We start from the raw sequence: 15,898 nt of genomic DNA on the forward strand, positions 1-15,898 counted from the left end.
TGGGTCATCTTGGTCAATGGTGATGATATGGATGAGAATCCCTCTACAAACCTTTGATAATATCCAGCCAAACCTAAGAAGCTTCTTATATATGTTGGGGATGTGGGTCTGGGCCAATTTTTCACTACCTCAATCTTCTGAGCATCAACCTGAATACCATCTCTAGATATAATATGGCCAAGAAATGCCACTGATGCAAGCCAAAATTCACATTTGGAGAACTTTGCATATAATACCTAGTCTTTCAAAGTTTGCAAGATGACTCTAAGATGATAGATGTGCTCCTCCTCATTCTTGGAGTAAACCAAAATATCATCAATGAATACAATCACAAACATATCAAGATATGGCTTAAATACTTGATTCATGAGATCCATAAAAGCTGCAAGGGCATTAGTCAACCCAAAGGACATAACCAAGAACTCAAAATGGCCATAACGGGTCCGAAAAGCTGTCCTTGGGATGTCACACCCCTTCACCTTCAACTGATGGTAACCCGATCTTTGGTCTATCCTTGAGAAATAAGTGGAACCCTGAAGTTGATCAAATAAATCATTAATTCTGAGGAGAGGGTATTTGTTCTTTTTGGTGACCTTATTTAGTTGCCTGTAATCAATACATATTCTAAGGGACCCATCTTTCTTTTGCACGAATAGGATGGGAGCACCCCATGGTGAGATACTTGGTCTAATGAATCCCTTATCTAACAAGTCCTTTAGTTGTTCCTTCAACCCTTTCAACTCAGTAGGAGCCATTCTATATAGAGCGATAGATATTTGCTGGGTACCAGGAAAGACATTGATCCCAAAGTCGATCTCCCTATTAGGAGGGACTCCGGGCAGATCTTTAGGAAAGACTTCAGGAAACTCGTTGACAATCGGGACCGATTCAAGGGATGGAGACTCAACATTATCATCTTTCACTCAGATGATGTGATAAATACACCCTTTTGAGATTATTTTTCTGGCCCTAAGGTAGGAAATAAACTTACCCTTAGGCACAACAGGACTACCCTTCCACTCTATGACAGCCTCATTCAGATATTTGAACTTGACAATCTGAGTCCTACAATCAATAGAGGCATAACAGACATAAAGCTAGTCCATGCCAAGGTTCATATCAAAATCGACCATGTCCAACTCAACTAAGTCGGCCAAGGTATCCTTGTGATGGATTGACACAGTGCAATCTCTATAGACTCTCTCAGCTAAGACAGAATCACCGACAGGAGTAGCTACACTGAAAGGCTCAAGAAGACATTCAAGAATCTTATTAAATTTACTAGCCATGTAAGGAGTCACAAAAGATAGTGTGGCACCCAGATCCATCAAAACATAACAGTCAAGAGAAGAGACTTGAATCATACCCATCACGATATTTGGGGAGTTCTCTTGATCTTGGCGACTACCCATGGCATATAGATGGTTTGTATTTCCACTCATACCTGGAGTAGTACCCCTCTAATTACCCCTAGCTGGTGGTGTGGTGGTAGAATACTAGGCCCTGTTACCCCATGTTAGACACTCCCTCTGAAAATGGCCTACCTGGCCATATTTATAACAACCCTTATCCCCCTCTCTACACTCTCCCAAGTGGAGCTTACCGCACTTGCCGCATGGTGGCTTCCCTTTCGAACCTCGACCTTCGCTAGCCTGGGATTGATAACCCTGGGATCTAAAATTCTGGTGACTCTGTCCCTGCCGATCATACCTGTTATGCGGCATAGGTGCACTTACGATGGACGAGGCATAGTTGGAAGACCTCTTCTAGAAGAAGGACCTGTTGCCCTTGTTCTGCCTCTGTTCATTCTCATGTCCAGCTGATTTTTCCTTCTTGCTCAGATGCTCCTCCCTGTTTTTCCTCTTCTCATCCTCTACCTATTGAGCATACACCATTAATCTTGAAATATCCATGTCAGAGATCAACAATGCCACTTTGCACTCCTTCTTCACATATCTTCCCAATCTGGAGACAAATTTCCTTAGCTTTGACCTTATATCTGGGATCATCTCTAGAGCATATCTGGACAGCTGGATGAACTTCAGACTGTACTTTTAATGGTCATACCCTCTCGTTTTAGGTTCAAAAACTTTTCCACTTTCGCTTCCCTCAATTCTTTAGGAAAGAAGTGGTCAAGAAAGGCTCCCTCAAATTCATCCCAAATAGTGGGCTCAGCATCTTCACCTCTACTTTATTCCCACTGGTTATACCAGATGTTTGACACATCTTTGAGCTGATAAGACACCAACTCAACCCCTTCGATCTCTATAGTATGCATAGTTTTTAGGATCTTCCACATCTCATTAATAAAATTTTGGGGGTCTTCATCAACCTTAAAACTCGTGAATACCGGCGGATTCATTCTCAGAAAGTCTCTAATTCTTGTGGCAGCAGACGACTCTTGGGAACTAGAGCTAAGAGTTGGTAAACTCTGATTACTATTGCGGGAAGCCACTAATTGAGTGAGCATGGTAATCTCTCCTCAAAAATCTGCCTCCGAAGTTGGTGCAAGTGGAGTAGTAGACACTTGAGGTGCCTCAGCATACCTTGCAGGTCGGCCCCTATTCCTCAATGGGCGCATTTTTGACTGTGGAATCTCTGTGTTATCGATATTTCTCTGGCTAGCATTACACTTAGGAGGCATTGTCTGCAATGTATAAATGCACGAATTAGAAAGGAAGTCTTATAGAGTTTAACTCTATCGCACGAGTTCAGAGTATGAAAGAAGTGAAACAATTCTTAATGTCTTATAGCCTCCTGATTATAAATATGGTGCACAACACACCCATAAGCAAGACTCTACTAGATACGGCTTCATAGACTCCCTAGGACTCTTGAACTCTATGCTCTAATACCATATTTGTCACGCCCCGGGAGGATACCCTAGACGTGACCGGCACTCGAAAGCCATTTCTGGCCTTCAAGTGAACCACCTGGTCCAGTCACACTTTCATTCACTCACATTTTATCAGCAGAAGACTCAATCATAAGAATACTATTCATAATTTAGGGCCAAAGTCCAAACAAATACCCAATCAATAATTAGCTAGAATAAAACTAGTCAAGATGACCAATTCAACCCTTCCACACTCTAATATATGAAGCCTCTATCAAAAATCCAGGAGGTGCCAATGACAAGTCTATGGCTACCAACAATCAAAAAAAAGGAAACAAAACAAAGCTATAAAGATAATCTCAGTATCCTCCGGAAACTAGGAGGACTCACCAACTAGCTGGAAGTGAATAGATCTTTAATGGTGCGTCGGTTGATGATCTCTAGTACCTGTCTCTACATCATGAAATGATGCAGGCCAAATGGCATCGGTACACGGAATATACGAGTATGCAAAATGGCCAAAGGAACCAAACATCAAGGAAGAATCAAATCAACTCGAAAAGAAGAACAACTCAATCAAGTGTCCTAAGTCTAAAGAAGAATATGGTTTAGACGGGACCAATCATATACAACTTGACCCAATCCGACTCAGAATGCTATCAAGACCTATATGGGAGTTTCTCTTATCTGACAATCATCACTTATGATCCAGTGATAGTATAACAAGCCAACGTTGTTTCCACGTCCGTTCATACCTTGCCAGGGTATGAACGAATCAATCAATCATGGATCCAATCCAACCAAGTCCTATCATGTTAGGATAATAATTTTGGGGAAGCATCCGACTTTAATGGTTTAATCCCCTCCTACGTTTGGCGATGTAGTTATTAGATTTGAGTTATTACTTACTCTTACCCAATTTGGTGCTCGATACTCCTCCCAAGACTCAGTGAACATAAAACTCCATCCAATCAACTCAATCAAATCATATCGACAAGTCTCATTTGGAACTTTGTCAAATCATCAATTCTATCACAATCTAACCTCCTCCAATCATAATATCCGATCAATCTCAATCGTGTCTTTCAAATTAAATTTAAAAAAATGCATTTATAACATCATACAATCCTATCCAATCATTCCTCTATTCATTTAGCAAATCTTTTTGGGACTCATGAAGACTCCAAGGTTCTAAATCAACAATTTAGGGTAATCAACATATTTAAGAAAATTAACATATTTAAAGAGATCAACATAGTTAAGAAAAACCAACAAAATATGTTTAAACACTCATATCAATAAAATCATACCAACATGTAGCACATCACTTTCTTAACTCCACAATATCAACATAACAAAATTAAGATAATAGATGAAAAGACTCATTTGGACATAAGCCTATCAAAAAACTCCATTTTTATGAACATTCAACCTCAAAGAAGGTGTAGGGAACATGGGTGGACTCAACCCATGCTTTGAGTAGACTTACATACCTTGGTGAAGACTTTGAAGAAACCTTGATGTTGAGTCTTCAATGGAAGACTTAAATCCTTGAAGTTCTTGAAGGCAATCCTTGTTGGAGATGGATTTGGAGGAGAATAGAGTGGATTTTCTAGGGCTTTTAGAGAGAGAAAGGGACTGAAAATAATGGTCCAAAACGTCCTAAGGCTAATGTATATATATAATTTGGGAAAATGTCCAATTTGCCCTTTCTCAAAAATCTGGAAAAATGGGCTAAAATCCTCCTTGAGCTATAGTGGTGCGCCGCGCCACTGCAGCGCCAAGTCGAATATAGGCTTAAAACCTGCACATCTGATAGTGTCGCATCGTGCTAAGGACCAAACTACTGAGGCTTGTTCCTGGCGCGTCGCGCCCTTGCAGCGTCAAGCCTAAATTTTCTTGGTTCTGGAAAATGGGCTTAGAAACCCTGCACATCTAATGGTGGCGCATCGCGCCAAGTACCAAACTACTGAGGCTTTTTCTTGGCGCTATAGTAGTGCATCGCTCTACTGCGGCGCCAAGCCCAGGTTTTCTGCAGTTATAGCCCAGGCCTGAAATTCCTACAGTGCTAGTCCGTCTTAAGATAGTCATAACGTTTGACTCCAAACTCCAAAAATTACAATCTTAGCGGCGTTGGAAATAAGACTCAAAGACCTTTAATTTAACAGGTCATGGCCACCCATATCATCACATTCAAAAAAATATGGTAATTGGAAGTCGACCCTTATACAAACTCATCGAAAAACTTAGCCAAGACAAATTCTTTGGACTTAGCTTGGTTCTAGGGATCCCTTATGACCCTAAATCACCTCTAACACTCTTCAATTTCTTAGGAACTTATCCTAACTCATTCATACACTTCACAATAGTCGAGTTCGATCCTACACGTACACGAAGAAGGGTTCGAATCTTAGTAAAAATTTTGGGGGTGCTACAAAAACTGTCTAGGTATATTCTCTACTAAAAATAGAGAAAATCCTATAATGCCCTTAATTAAAATCATCCTTGACCCATCAATGAATCCACCAAGGCCAACTAATTTCCTCATTATATCATATTCTAACTTTTACATACTCGGGGTATTGTATGAGGTGTCTCTTTAGCAGGTGTCGCGAAAGTGACCCTTAGCCCACTTTTATGATACTTGAGTGGGTGTTTGGACTGAATTTTGGAGTTTAACCCCATTTTAAGTTATCCCATATTGGGTTTTGAAAAACCCTTTGAGTCAATTTTGAAGAGACCTTTTGCGGTAAATCATTTTGAAAATTTACCTTCAAATTTCTTACAATTCCAAAAGCTAGCTCATACCATTTTTGGGAGAAATTTTACTTCCACTCATAAAACCTTAAATGTTTTTTAAGTAAAATGCATTTCCAAATACAACTTCAATTTTCAAATATCACAAGTTCAAAAACTCAAATTTTGAAGTTTCAAATTTCAACTTCAATATTTATCTTCACACGAGAGTTAAGTTATTATAGCAGCTAGTGTATCGTATTTTTTCTCAAGAAAATAAAGTCTCTATCCAAGTTTGAATTTGTTCAACTTTCAAATATCACAAGTTCAAAAACTCAAATTTTAAAGTTTCAAATTTTAACTTCAATATCTATGGTCAGACGAGAGTTAAGTTATTATAGCAACTAGTGTATCATATTTTTTCTCAAAAAAATACAGTCTCTATTCAAGTTTGAATTTGTTCATTTGAAAATTGAGTTCTTCCACTTTATATTTACTATAATATATTTTTCCTTCTCTGGTAAGAGAGGATCATGAGGAAGGAACATTTTTGGTTTAATTATCGTGTGCAATTACTAATTTTATTTTGGATGAACAATTATATATAGTTATTTTTTAGATAATTTGATAGAATACAAAATTCTTTTTCTCTTATAGAAGATAATTATATTGCAAGTAAAATTAATGTAGCATATTTTTTGGTCTTTTGCTACGTTGAGGGTGCAAGTAGTGTGACTCATTCATTAATCTAAATTTGTTATATAAGATGAGTCAAGAGATAAGTAAGAATAGTATAGGTATAACAGTAAATTGTACTAGATAGGGTTTGATGGATGCATGAATTAATTAAGTAATGATGCAACTAAGTTAATGAAAGAAATAAAACAATAAAGAAACTAAGAAAACAAAGGAAAGAGAAAAGAAAAGGAGTAAAGGACAAGCTATTTTCTATTTAGCTAAACAATTCTCTACGTAAGCAACAAAAAGGATTATTACAGTGCTTAAATAGCCAAGGCATTCCTTGGAGGCAGTACAAAAACATAAATGCCCAGTATTGAACCTAAAGTGTCCAATCCTCAAATATATTGGGAAATTCTCACAATAAGGGAAAATGACTTTAAAAACCTATTAGGCTAAACTGAACAATATACAATTACCCTTCTTAAATGAAAACCTAACCAACTTAACGGCTAGGTACACCCTTTAAGCACTCAGTACAATCTTTCTAAGCTTTCGAGGCCATTCTTACATCATTCCTCATTTCTTAAAAACCTTCTTGTTCTCAAGAAAGGAACTGAGGGAATCTCAGCTTCATGGTATATTAGTCTTCCTAAGTTGCATCATCTCTTAACATTTGTTCCCAGTGAATTAGAACTTGAGGAATGACCTTGTTTTCCCTTTTTATCATCCTTCTTTCTAGAATTTCCTGAGACTGCACACGGTTAGGAGATGACACATCAACAATTGGAGTATGATAAAAATATATTGGAACTGCATGGCAAGTCTTCAGTTGAGATACATGAAATATATGGTGGACAACTATGTGGGATGGTAGAGACAAGTTGTAGGCAACTGGACCAATCATTTGCAATATCTAATAAGGGCCATAGTATTTAACTGACAGCTTCAAAAAGGCCTAGTTGGAGATAGTGAGTTGCCTATAAGGTTGGATCTTTAGGTATACCCAATCTCCCTCTTCAAACTGCCTATCAGTTCTGTGTTGATTGGCCATAGAAACCATTCTTTGTTGAGCCCTGTCTATGTGGAATTTGAATATCTCCCCTTTGAATTCCTTAGTAATCAAACTTCTATCCACCTCCTCATCTATGAATCCCTAGGAACATATAAAATGTAGAGAGGTGGTGGCTACCCATAAAGAGCCTCAAAAGGAGTTGTTTGGATTGCTTAGTGAAAGGTGGTGTTATACCACCACTCTTTTAGGCACAAATAGTTGGCCCAATCCTTCTGACTATCAGCACAAAAATATCTCATATATGCCTCCATTGTTCTATTGAGCACTTTTGTTTGGCCATCAGTTTAAGGATGGTAAGCAGTAGAGGTGCTCAATTTAACCCCTTGCATTGCAATTAGTTCCTGCCAGACTTTGCTCATGAATATAGGATCCCTATCACTAATGATGTTTTCAGGCATTCCATGGAGTTTATAGTCCTGATCCAATAAATTTGAGCTACAGAAGTGGTTATGTAATGATGGCTAATACTGAGGAAATGCTCATACTTTGTAAGTCTGTCAATCACTACTAATATAGTTATCTTACCCTTGGATTTTGGCAAACCACCTATGATGTCCATGCTTATGCTACTCTAAGTAGCAGCGAGTATTTTTAATGGTTGGAGAAGGCCTGGATAAGTAGCACTATCATATTTTATCCTCTGACAGGTTGCACACTGACTCAAACATATACATATTTCTTGAGTCCCTTCCAGTAAAAAACATTTAAGATCCTTTTGCAAGTGTTCTTAATTCGTGAGTGTCCTCCTACGGGCTTTTCATCCTAAATGAGTAGGATCTCCATCTTCAAATTTGTTTCATCCCCTACCACCAACTTACCCTTCCTCCTTAGTTGTTGATTCACACATGTGAATTCCTTATGTCCTTTCTCTTGAGATACTACCTTGACTAGGATGGCTTTGGTAATAGGATCCTTCCCCCAACTGTATTTGATTTTTTGAAACAACTTAATGTCCCCATGAGTAACATCATTAATTCTACCTTACCTATTTGCACTCTAGATAAGGAATTTGCTGCCTTATTCTCCCTTCACTTTTGTACTCTATCTCAAAGTGGAATTGCATCATCTTGGCAATCCATTTCATTTGAGACCCTATATGGAGTTTTTTATCCAATAAAAACTTTAGAGCCTTTTGATCAATTCTCACAATGAATTTCTGGCCCATCAAATACTGAGCCTATATAGTAACAGCTAGAACTAGAGCCAACAACTCTTTGTCATACATAGATAACCCTTGATGTCTTATAAAAAAGTCCTTTGCCGAGATAAGAAATGGGGTGAGCTTCTTGCATTAGAACAGCTCAAATTTCATAGTCACAAGCATTTGTTTCTACAATAAAAACAACATAATTATTAGGTATAGCAAGGACAAGTGCTGAAGTTAGTGCCTCTTTCAGTTCATCCATGGCTTGAGTAGACCATTGAAACCTATCCTTTTTTAATAAGCCAGTTAGTGGCTTTCTGATTATTTCATAATATTTGATGAACCTCCTGTAGTACCCTACTAATCTCAAGAATCCCCTTAGATCTTTCACATTTTTGGGTTTAGGCCATTCTTTAACTGCAACAACCTTCTAAGGATCAGTAGATACTACTTCAGCAGATATCACATGCCCTAAGTACTCCACTCTACTAACCCCAAATGAACACTTAGCCTGTCCCACACAGAGATTGTGCTTCATTAGTAAGTTAAATGTTATCCTAAGATGAATTAAACTTTTAGATAAATTCTCAAAAAAACCAATATGAATTTCCTCAAATGGTCTCTGAAAACATGATTCATTAGACTTTGAAAAGATGATGGAGCATTGGAAAGACCAAATGGAATCACTAAATACTCATAGTGACCTTCATGTGTTCTAAAAACATTTTTGGCAATGTCTTCATTGGACATCCTTATCTGATGATAACCTGCTCTAAGATCTATTTTAGAGTTGATCTTTGAGCCTCCCAATTCTTGTAACAAATCTTCTATGATTAGGATAGGAAATTTGTCTTTAATTGTCACCTTGTTGAGGCCCCTGTAATCCACAGATAGTCTCCAACTTTCATCTTTTTTGCCAACCAAAACCACTAGTGAAGCATAAGGGCTAAAGCTAGGCTACATAATGCCTTGGTCCAGTATGCCTCCTATCAACTTCTCAATTACATCCTTCTGTGAAGATGAGTATCTATAAAGCCTCAAGTTTACAGGGTTTCTTCCTACCTTTAATGGTATCTTGTGATCAAATGGACATCTTGAAGGTGGTAACCCCTTTGGCTCAACAAACAACTAAGGATACCCCTGAGTAAGGGATATAATTTCATGGGGGGTAGCTGCTCCCAATTCCCATTCTTTCTCCATTGGCATTATTTTGATCATAAATAGTTGTACACCTCCCTTTGCAATTTTTCCCAACCTTTTAGCCTCCACAGTTCTTACCTTTTCCATATGACCCTTCAACACACATTTCTTACCTTGGTAGATATATCCTAAAGTTAAATCTTAAAAGTTCAGCTTAATATCTCCCAAAGGAAGCAAGCATTGTACCCCTAAATTATGTCACGGGATCTGAGAGGTATCAATAAGAAATCATCTATGTAAGACAGTTTCTCCACCATCCATCAAATGTTTTACACATGCTCTTTGGTTTGCCTATCATGTCGATCAGCCACATTAATGGAATGAGTTCTGATAGTTTAAATGTTTCCTTGGAGTTCCCTTGCTAGTCCTTTATCCATGAAGTTGTGTGAACTTTCTAGATCAATCAATATATGCAAAGGTCTTTGTTGGTAATACCCTTCCACCCTTAGATTATGGAAGATGGTAATACCTGTAGAACATAGACTAAAATTTCACAAACCTTTTCTTGCTCGTATTTCCTTCCTGGCTTAGGGTCAGGTATCTCCACTACTTCTTCTTCAAGGATTTCTTCCTCTTTATCTACTTCCAACAAGTATAAATATTTGTTTCCCCACACTTGTTCCCAGGGAAGAATTTCTCCTCACAAAAAAAACATAAACCCTTTTGTCTCTTTTCATTCATTTCAGTAGAAGTCAGCCTTCTGTTGTTGTTCCAGTTAAGATTCAGAGAAACTTCCTTCTTACCATGCCCAAAATATTTTTTGGGACCAGTTTTCCTAGGAGAAGGGTTGTATATGTTTCCTCTATATTGAGACCCACCAGTAAAATAGGATGCTCTAGTAAGCTTAAGTTGAGAATTAACTTGAACCTTAGTGTTTCTGGATAGATGATAGGCTTGAAGAAGTGAAAATGGTTAGTGGTTCTTGACAGTATAGCCTATCTCAGGCTTAATTCCAGTAATGAACCTATTAATGGCATATTTCGGTAGGATTGTAAGCCTAGTCATGATCTTATCAAACTCATTCTAATAGTCCTTAATAGATCTAGTTTATTTGACCAACATCAGATCAGCCATAAGATTTTCAAACTCAGTTCTAAATCTGACCATGAGGGCATACATGTATTCATCCCAAGTTGGATAAGGTAGGTGTTACCTACTCCTTATGTATTCTAAGTGTCACTCTATGGCCAAACCATCAAAGTGTAATAAAGCCACTCTCACCTTCTGATTTGGGGGTATTTTATCTAAAGAAATAAATTGATCTACCTTGTAGATCCACGATCTAAGATTTGTTCCATTGAACCTGGGAAACTCTATTTTGGACAACTTAGCCATAGGGTTGAAGAAGTGACTATAGACAGGAGGTTAAGGTCCTCCTCCTCTAGGTATTTCCATTGGTGGTTGGCCTTGGAATCCTTCATATTGCATCTGTGTTGGGGCTCCAGTGGACATCTGAAAGGATGTTGAAGTCCCAGCTCCCATTTGTCCTGTAGAGCCACCTCCCATGGCAGGATTAGGATGCATAGATCCCTCTATGGGTGACTAGAACTGAGGCAAAGTCCCCATTCCCAGTTGATAACCAATAGGGGTAACCATGGTTGTAACTCCTCATGTATGAGATACAGAGACCCAAGCCATGGGTTGGACAGAAGGAGTGTAGAAGGACCACACTGCTAGATTGAGACTGCCACCTTTCTATATGAGTAAGGAATGAATATCGGACATTTCACCTGCCCCTTCAGTATCTTCATATTCTTCCCTTTATCACTTTTCTTTACAGCATCTAACGACTCTTTCAGCTTAGCAAAATACTTCTCATGTTTCTCCTCTATTTGATTCTACCTGACAGAGAAGTAGGCTAACTCCATTGTTATCCTGTCAAGCATGTATTTGATTTCTCTAACTTTATTCACTATTTTTGTGTACCCACAGAGCTCAAGAAAGTGATCTAATACCAAATGATGCAACTAAGCTAATGAAAGCAATAAAACAGTAAAGAAACTAAGAAAATAAAGGAAAGAGAAAAGAAAAAGAGTAAAGAACAAGCTATTCTCTATTTAGCTAAACAATTCTCTTCATAAGCTGCAAAAAGGACTATTACATTGCTTAAATATCTGAGGCATTCCTTGGAGGTATTACGAAAACATGAATGCCCAGTATTGAACCTAAAGTGTCCAATCCCCAAACATATTAGGCAATTCTAACAATAAGGAAAAATGACTTTAAAAACCTAGTGGGCTAAATTGAACAATATGAAACTACCCTTCTTATATGAAAACCTAACCAACTTAATGGCTAGGTATGACCCCTCAAGCACTCAGTACAACTTAACAGATAGGGTTTGATGGATGTATGAATTAATTAAGTAATGATGCAACTAAGCTAATGAAAGAAATAAAACAGTAAAGAAACTAAGAAAGGAAAGAGAAAAGAAAAAGAGTAAAGGACAAGCTATTCTCTATTTAGCTAAACAATTCTCTGTATAAGCTGCAAAAAGAACTATTACAGTGCTTAAATAGCCCAGGCATTCCTCGGAGGTAGTACAAAAATATAAATGCCCATTATTGAACCTAAAATGTCCAATCCTCTAACATATTGGGTAATTTTTATAATAAGGGAAAATGACTTTTGAAATATATTGGGCTAAACTAAACAATATGAAACTACCCTCCATAAATGAAAACCTAACCAGTTTAACGGCTAGGTATGACCCCTCCAGCGCTCAATACAATCTTCCTAAGCTTCCGAGTCCATTATTGCATCATACATGTTGGTAATAGTGGTTAATTTTCCTTATATCTTTTAGGGTTTGGTTGTTGAATAGTAGTAGAAACTTGTTGTTGTCTTGTTGTCTTGGATACCTTGTAGAGAGAGGGTTCCAAGTGCTCTTGTCTATTCCGCTTCCTAATTGAAATAAATAGACTCTCAACTCTTTTACACCGTATAAAAGCCCCCTCTTCTAAGAATTGTTATCACTTGAAGCTCAACCAATTGTTTGAGTTATAACTTTTCTTTTACAATGTCTCAAAGATGTCAGAAGGAAACACCTTCAACATGTTACATAAATAATAGAGTAGTAAAATAAAGGAATGTATACAACGGATTCATCCCATTGTAATGTAGTTAATGTATACATAAAAAAAATATTAATAAGCTACAACCTATATTATGTATATATAAAAGGGATAATTTTAAATATGAACCAAAAATTTCTTAGTTTACCAAAAAAATTAGCCAATAATAAGATGAAATATAGTCAAATTCTCTACTTAGAGTTTTGAAAGGCTTAAATTGTTAAAAGTATTTTGCGGTGTCTTTTAAAGTTTTGAATCTCGGAATGGAATTCTATCGATTTCATTAGCTTCGAAATGTGAAATTTGGTCGAAGAGAGTTGTCGGTTTCAGATTTTGAGTTATTTCGTGGATTTGAGGTCTTAAGTTAGATCGAATTTCCAACAATTCAATTGGATTTGAGAGATGATTTTAGGCCTAGAAGAGGTCTTGCTTGAATTTTTAAAGGTCCTGAGCTTGATTTGGTATTTTTGAGCCTTAAGTTTGTTTAGTTGCGACTAAATGGGTTTCGGGTCAAGGGGAACTCAGATTTTTGTTTCAATGGTTTCATTGAGTCGGGAACGTCGAATTTAGTAGGATGGCATATATGGTTTGTATGCACGTGGTTCTGAACGAATTCCAAAAGTCCATCAGAGTTTTTGTATTTACTAAGCTTTGTGGTGTTCTGGTGTCTGCAGGCCCCGCAATCGCGATGGGTTGGTCACAAAAGAAACCTTCGCCTTGGTGAAGACCCGATCACGAAAGTGAGGGGCCCTTGGCATCGCAAAACTGATCAGGTGTCGCGAAAGCGACCCTTAGCCCGCTTTTCCGATACTTGAGGGGGGGTTTGGACTGAATTTCGGGGTTCAACATTTTCTCCCATATTGAGTTTTGAAAACCCCTTTGAGGAGATTTTTAAGAGACTTTTTTTGGTTTTTATTCTGAAAATTTACCTTCCAATTTCTTATAAGTTCCTAAAGCTAGGTCATACCATTTTTTGGGAGAAATTTCACTTTCACTCATAAAATCTTAATTTTTTTTCAAGTAAAATATATGTCCAAATACAACTTTAAGTTTCAAACATCACAAGTTCAAAAACTCAAATTTTGAAGTTTCAAATTTCAACTTCAATATCTATGGTCAAACGAGAGCTAAGTTATTGTAGCAGATAGTGTATCGTATTTTTTCTCAAGAAAAGAAAGTCTCTATTCAAGTTTGAATTTGTTCATTTAAAAATTGGGTTCTTCCACTTTATATTTACTATAATATATATTTTTCCTTCTCTAGTAAGAGAGGATCATGAGGAAGGAACATTTTTGATGTACTAATTATCATGTGTTGTTACTAATTTCATTTTTGATGAACAATTACCTATAGTTATTTTTAGATAATTTGATAGAATACGGAATTCTTTTTCTCTTATAGAAGTTGATTATATTCCAAGTAACATTAATGTAGAACATTTTTTTGGTCTTTTGCTATATTGGGTCAAGAAATAAGTAAGAATATTAAGTACCTGTTGGTAATAATGCTTGATTTTCCCCATATATTCTTGGGTTTGGTTGTTGAATAGTAGTAGAAACCTAGTGCTGTCTTGGACGTCTTGTAGAGAGAGAGATTCAAGTGCTCTTGTCTATTCCTCTTCCTAATTGAAATAGACAGACCCTCTAACTCTTTTCCACTGTATAAAAGCCCCCTCTTCTTTTAAGAGTTTTTATCACTTGAAGCTCCATCAATTGTTTGAGTTATAACTTTCCTTTTACAAGGTCTCAAAGATGTCAGAAGGAAACACCTTCAACAACAACAACCCAGTGAAATTTCACAACGTGTGGTCTGGGGAGGGTAATGTGTACACAGATCTGACTCCTACCAAGGTAGGACGGCTGTTTCCGAGAGACCCTCGGCTCAAGAAAACACCTTCAACACGTTACATAAATAATAGAGTAGTAAAATAAAGGAATGTATACCACGGCTTCATCCCATTGTAATATAGTTAATGTATACATAAAAAACTATTAAGAAGCTACGGCCTATATTATGTATATAAAAGGGATAATTTTAAATATGAACAAAAAATTTATTAGTTTACCAAAAAAATAGCCAATAATAAGATGAAATATAACCAAATTCGCTGCCTAGCTACGGTTTATCAATAACGTTATTTTTACTTTTTATTAGTCACGGTTTACTTTTATTTTTTATGTTTTGCTATGATTTGACCCTGGCAAAAAAATTGACTTTTTTTATGTTTTAATAACTAATAGTTAAGTAGTGTATATGTAATGTATCAATGTTGCATAGATAGTGTATAAACATATATGGATATTGTATAAATAGTGTATGAACAAATATATATGATGTATAAATAATTATGTAGGTGTATATATAATGTTTCGATATTTATATAAATATTTATGTAGTTACAATGCAATTTATCGATATTGTATAAATAGGTTGTAGTGTATATGTAATGTATCAATATTGTATAAATCATTTATAAACATGTATCAATATCGTATTAATGGTATATAAACATGTATACATAATGTACAAATAATTATGTAGTGTATATGTAATATATCAATATTGCATAAATGTGTATAATCGTGTATCGAATTATATAAACAATTATGTACCGTATCGATATTTATTTGACTATCATCCATTCTCACCCATATAAATTAATAAAAAATAAGCAAAAATAATAAAACATTATAAATATTCATTTTTCCACCAAAAAAAAGGTGAAACAACTAGAAAAGGTAAAATTTATTTTTTTTCAAAAAGAGCAAAAAAAAAATTAATAGTGTTATTTAGCCACGATTTAATAATGTTATTTAACCGTGGCTAAATAGCAATAAATCGTAGCTTAATTACATCAATATGGCCCTTTTATCCGAATCGGACCATTTTGGGTGATTTTGTAAAATTGGGCCAAAAAAGTAATAAACAAATGTTATGGAATGTCACCTGGTGTAATTTTTTCTTTTGTAAAATTGGACTAGAAAAGTGGTAAACAAATATTATAAGTTGTCAACAGGTGTAATTTTGTCATTATTTTATCTTGCATTTGGTGAGGTATTAGATAATCCTTATCCTACCATTTATACTTTAGTGATTAGATAAGTTATCCCATATACATGGTGGATAACTCATCCAGTTTAACTTATTCGGGAATA

The sequence above is a fragment of the Solanum dulcamara genome, chromosome 9 (assembly GCF_947179165.1).
Source record: "Solanum dulcamara chromosome 9, daSolDulc1.2, whole genome shotgun sequence".
Lineage (NCBI taxonomy): Eukaryota > Viridiplantae > Streptophyta > Magnoliopsida > Solanales > Solanaceae > Solanum > Solanum dulcamara.